This window comes from Coenobita brevimanus, chromosome 113 (assembly GCF_032717465.1).
Source record: "Coenobita brevimanus isolate Jiangsu-jjx chromosome 113, ASM3271746v2, whole genome shotgun sequence".
In the NCBI taxonomy this organism is placed as follows: Eukaryota; Metazoa; Arthropoda; class Malacostraca; order Decapoda; family Coenobitidae; genus Coenobita; species Coenobita brevimanus.
In genome coordinates this window covers 4,393,787-4,400,148 of record NC_137066.1, presented here as the reverse complement: position 1 = coordinate 4,400,148, position 6,362 = coordinate 4,393,787, and the positions used below count along the sequence as shown (strand labels likewise).

Below are 6,362 nucleotides of genomic sequence, written 5' to 3'. Positions count from 1 at the left end.
GAGATGGAAGGATGGAGTGGAGAGGTATATAAGCGAGGGGTGTGTGACCTGGGATCAGGGCAGTGAAATGGCGGGGGACAGGGAGACATGGAGGCGATTTGTTTGTAGCAGCCCCTTACGGGAATAAGGCGTCTGGCAATAGAGAGAGAGAGAGTTATATGGTGATGTTTATAAGCATGTGTTTGCGCTCTTAACCAAGCAAGGATGTTTGTGATATACCACGTTGAGTACACCGCTTCCCGTCCGATCAGCGAAGTTAAGTAACGTTGGGTCTGGTTAGTACTTGGATGGGTGACCTCCTGGGAACACCAGATGCTGTTGGCATCCCTACGTGTCAAGTGGGGTTGGTGGAGGATTAGTGCCACTCCCTGTAAAACAATTAACTCTAAGCCATTGGCCACCCCATCTGGGATACATGGCGTCTGGCAATGAATGAATGAATGAATATTACCGATCCCCGGTTGGTAGTGTATTGACCATGTGTTGGTATTTATAAACACAGGGCTGCATTTCTGTCCATTTGGTGGTGTTTATAAATTCTCTTGTGTCAGTGTTTGAGATCCAGTGGTGTTCATGAACAAATATTTCTATGGAAAAAAAAAAATCCGCGTTGCTTCCTCTCAAGCTAAAATACAGAAAAAAATAAATACTCTTGTGATCTGCTTTGTCCTTTCTGGCGAATCAACAACAAAGCATCGATATCAAAATGTTTACTGTATTGTGTACTATTAAGCTGCTTTTATGTATTTGATTTAGTTTAATTAGAAGCAGAACAGGATTCTCCTTTCTCCATTTCTAATAAGGTAGGTGCAAAGAGGACACTTCATGCGGTGGCACCATACCTGGCACCATTGCCTGTTTGTATAAACGTTCTTCAGCTTTGCCCAAATCCCACCAAAAGGGTGATGGTGGATTGCATGAGAAGTACTAATTCAGCCTGTATTCAACTGGGTTAACGTGCACTTGAACCAGAAGATGACTGCAGTAAATGGGAGAGGGGGGGGGGGGAGATCAGGGCCAAAGCGATAAAAAAGGTTGAACACTTCTGCTGTAGTGTAACAACCAATAAAGGATAACCTTCCCTACATTATCATCGTCTCCTTTGACGTACTTACTTTTTAATAACTACCAAGAAAAAGCTCACACGGACTCTTCTATGTGTAGCCAAAACACACACACACACACACACACACACACACATTCGTCCACAATGCACTCCCTGGACACGCACCCGCACACGGACTTATCAGGAACTCACGCTAATCCAACGCACACTCACATCTACTTTACAAGAATACAGTTACCTCGTTCTCAGAGTTCCTCTCTTCCTTCTCCCACAAATAACCAACACAGCCACCCAGGACCACAACCACATTAACATATCCTAATAACAAATTAATCCTGCATCATCCTTGAACATGCTTGGGGTTTCATTTACTCGGGACTTATCTTGGAAAGATCATATTACATCTCTTGTAAAATCTGCTTCCAAGAGATTGGGTGTGCTAAGCCGACTCCTCTCTTTCTTTACCCCTGCACAATTGTTGACTCTATACAGAGGTTTTATCCGCCCCTGTGTGGAGTACAACTCTCATGTGTGGGGAGGCTCCCCACATACAGCTCTTCTCAATAGGGTGGAGTCAAAGGCTTTTCGTCTCATTAACTCTCCTCCTCTTACTGACTCCCTTCAACCTCTGTCTCTTCGCCGCACTGTTGCATCTTTATCTCTTTTCTATCGCTACTTTAATGGTCACTGCTCCTATGAACTGTCTGCTTGCATTCCTCCACCTCTACGACGGGCGCGTAGCACCCGTCTGGCAGCAAACTCTCATCCCTTTTCTGTCCAACTCTCTAATGCAAGAGTTAACCGTTACTCCCAGTCTTTCATTCATGCAACAGGTCAGCTCTGGAACTGTCTCCCTCTGTCTGCATTTCCTCCTGCCTATGATCTCCAGTCTTTCAAACGCAGTGTGTCCAGGCATCTCAAAATGATCGGATCTTGAATTTGGCTCTCTATTGTATTTTGTTTTTCTCTTGGAGGGAACTGTTACTGCGGGCTCATGGCCTTTGGTTCCTTCTTCCTCGCATAAAAAAAAAAAAAAATACGTCAAGGTGGAGAAAGTTGACAGAGATCTGTCATACAGTGGAGGGAAACTCGAAAATGATGATGATGATGCTAATGATGGTATAGTATGATAGGCTGATGAAGTAAGAGAGAAATAGCCAGCTAAGCAGGCAGACAGCTAGAAACCAGTACAGCCGACACAGGTAGATAACTGGGACCGGTTAGTTAGGCCCGGGATCGAACTCGTGAGTCTGAGTGGTTTCTTTTATTTATTTCAAACTACATTTTGTCACTTTGGCTCCTTTTCTTTTTTTCATTTTTCTGTCGACTCATGTCTTATGCATAGTCTGTCTGTCTGTCTGTCTGTCTCTCTCTCTCTCTCTCTCTCTCTCTCTCTCTATCTGTCTGACGACGGAGTGATACATCAACTGTCGGCTGTACAGAATGATACACAGTAAAAAGCATACAGAGGTACAGCATACATGAATCACAAGTTAAATTATACACTGAAAGAGTAAACAGAGACATAGATTGACGAATCATGGGTTGGTTGGACAGAGAGATAAATATTCAAGTAGACAGAAAAATACGGCTGATGAACAGAAACCACGACAGCCAACACTGGTAGATAACTGGGTCTGGATTGTGTGGCCTGGGGTCGAATCAGTAGTGAAGACGGTTTCTTTTTATGACTCTGGGTTTTGTTTTGTTCTTTGTTTCGTTTCACTAGTCTTTCATGTAATCTCTCTCTCTCTCTCTCTCTCTCTCTCTCTCTCTCTCTCTCTCTCTCTCTCTCTCTCTCTCTCTGACAGGAACAACCCCTTGGCTACGAATACTTTTGCTTTGTATTCTTGCTACTCCCAGATAACTTTATTCAGCTGAGGTTAAACACTTGGAGGTGGCGGAGTTAGATACGGCCTTAATCAACTCCTTCACTACTGGAATCGGAGGAAATCCTTGAGTAAAATAGTCTGGTAATAGCAACAATAAAAAGAATGTCATGGTACTGAAGGGGTTAGGAACCGGAGCGCTGCCTGACAACCAGATATCGATCCCCATTCCTGAATACTATTGGCTAAATTTATAAGTTAACGCTGTCATCGCCGTGGCAATTATAGGATTGGACTGCAGATAACGCCACAGCATTGTATTCAATGGACTGAGAATTAATGATGTTTGAGTTGACAATATTTTGCATTGGCCAGTGATTAGATCAGTTACTTGATATCCTGTTAGTACTCTCAGGCTATTATGAGTCATTCTAAGCTGCATAACATTGTCTGTCCTAAGTTGTATTAAATGCAAGAGGTATCCCGACCATGTGAGATATATTGGTGGCAGGATCAACAGTCTCAGGTTCATACGGATCATTCTCAGCTGAATAAAATCGCCTTGCGTTACTTGACGCAAAGGATTAGAGGCGCTGTAATCATGAAAAACCTAATAATCCCAGTCAGTTTATTAAAAGCTTTGCCTGTGGTTGAAGTATTGCGGTTGTGGCCGCTTTGGAGACAGGGAGAGAGAGAGAGAGGTTTTCCCAACATAACACTACTGACAGAAGCCACAACAGCCAACACTGGTAGAGAACTGGGTCTGGATGGTGACGGCCCGGCATCGAAACCAGTGGTCGATGATGAGGTTTCTTTTATCATATCCCAAGTTCATTTTATCATTTTTTTTTTTTGTTAGTAAAATTACCACGTTTTTGGTTTCTCGTCCCCCCCCCCTCTCTCTCTCTCCCTCTGACAGGAATAACCCATTCACACCGATTACTTTCTTTTTCATTGTATTCTTGCTACTCCCAGATGACTTTATTCAGCTGAGGAGAGACATTTCCAGCTGGAGGAGTTTGATACGGCCTTAATCAACTCTTTCACTACTCCACTCCAATGAAATCCTGGAATAAAATCCTCTGGTAATAGCAAGACTAAAATTAAATCCACGTCATCGTACTGAAGGGCACAGGAACCGGAACCCTGACTGAGAACCAGATATCGATCCCATTCCTGAATAATAGTGGCTTTATTTATAAGTTAACCCTCTCATGGTTGGAATAACTCAATTATTTTATTGCATGTAACGCCAGACGATTTTAATCAGCTGAGAGTTAGCCGTAGGAGCTTGGGCGTGTAAATATTAGTCATTAACCCTCTCATCGCGCGAACAACTCTAGTATTCTATTCCAGCTGACACCAGAGGATTATATTCAGGTGAGAGTGAGCTATAGGAGCCACAGATGTTTTTTCTCCCTTGCAGCATTAACCCTGTCACGGTGGGGACAACTCTATTACATTATTGCAGGTAACGGCAGCCGGTTTGACTGAACTGAGTGAATCCTACCAGCCTGAGAGTGTTTACAGTATATTTCATTACTGTGTTACTGCTTCACTGACTTCATTTATTGACACTCTCAGCCTCTTATACTTGGTCTCTGATCAATGAAATCGTCTGGTGTTAGTTGCAATACAGAGCTAGAGTTATCCTGATCGTGAAAAGGTTAATGGTGTTATTACCTCTCGTAGGCTGATATGACTTTCTCTGCTGAATAAAATTGTCTTGTGTAAGAGGTAATTAACTTATTAGAGTGGCTGTGATCATGAAAGAGATATTTTTCCTATCAATTTATCAAGGCTTTATTAATGGATGGAATGTAGTTGCTGTGGCCACCTTGTATAATAGATTGATAGAAAGACTGAATTAAAAATAGACAGATCTGCAGATAGTAAGGAGATTGATAGATGGCTAGAGAGAGAGAGAGAGAGAGAGAGAGAGAACCAGATATGTAAACACGTTTGTGCAGATCCACGGATACATAGTTGGATCGATATAAAGAAAACAGAACAAACAGATAAGAAAACGACACCAACAAAGACGGATGGAAAGATTATACTGAAAACTGATGGACACATAGACAGACAGCTGGATTATTGGTTAGACAGATGGATAGTAAAACAGGGACTAACAGTGTGATTGATAAGATGCCAGACTAATAAACTGATTAGTAAAATGATGAACTGCATGAAGTGATAAACATGGAGACAGATAGATAGGTTTTCCTATCCTAGATAGGTTTCGTTAGTGAGGACCCGGGATCGAAACCATTTTCAGCCTTAATGGTTTCTTTTTCATATCATGCAGTGGTTCAGATTTTCATTTGCTGCCCCCCTCCCCAAATTTCTCTCTCTCTCTCTCTCTCTCTCTCTCTCTCTCTCTCTCTCTCTCTCTCTCTCTCTCTCTCTCTTATTCTTTCTCTCCTTCTTAACAACACGGTACCATCCCTCTTCCACCTTGCCACTGAATCTCTTTTTGGTCAATGTGGTCTCCTTCACATTCCGGGATTTCCATACAATTACTTCCCCACACGTGATCTCCAGTAACTTCTGTCCCTATTCAGTAACAACCACTCGTTACACAACACGCCAACCTCCCTCATTTATACTCCAACACCTTGCCCCTGCATTTTGTTCTTGGTCCGTGTCAAAAGAATGAATTACAACAAAAAGCCAAAGCAAGGAAATCACTCGCCATTGCAACCATTGAACATACGGACGATCAGGCAAATATATGTAACCCATCAATACAATGACGTTTTTTATATATATTATTCCTGCTATGATCATGAATTTACTCAGCTCAGCATAGTGGGCCAGTAGTGAAGGCACTAATGAAGGCTGTATCTAACCCCTCCAGCTCAGCATAGTGGGCCAGTAGTGAAGGCACTAATGAAGGCTGTATCTAACCCCTCCAGCTCAGCATAGTGGGTCAGTAATGAAGGCACTAATGAAGGCTGTATCTAACCCTCCAGCTCAGCATAGTGGGTCATTAGTGAAGGCACTAATGAAGGCTGTATCTAACCCCTCCAGCTCAAGACATCCTTCCTGAGCCTTTTATTTTATCCAAGGAAGAAGGAACCAAAGGCTAGGAACCCGCAAACAGCTCCTTCCAAGAAAAAAAAGAAAAAAAAAAAAACAGTACACAAGAGAGCCAAATTCACGATCCGATCATTTCGACATGCCTGGACACACTGAGTTTGAGAGACCGGAGATCATAGGAAGTAGAAAAAACAGACAGAGAGCGACAGTTCCAGAGTTTACCTGTTGCATAAATGAAGGACTGGGAGTGACGGTTAACTCTTGCATTTGAGAGTTGAACAAAAAGGGGATGACAGTTTGTTACTAGGCGGGTGCTACGCTCCTGACGTAGAGGTGGAGGGATGCTAGCAGACAGTTCAAAGGAATAGTGACCATTGAAGTAACGACAGATAAGAGATAAAGATGTAACAGTGCTGCGAAGAGAC

The 6,362-nt window shown here is 42.8% G+C and overlaps 1 pseudogene; it reads left to right on the top strand.

The window, feature by feature from the left end:
* Nucleotides 1-206: 206 nt before the first annotated feature.
* Nucleotides 207-324, top strand: LOC145418359 (5S ribosomal RNA; annotated as a pseudogene).
* The last annotated feature ends 6,038 nt before the right edge of the window (nucleotides 325-6,362 follow it).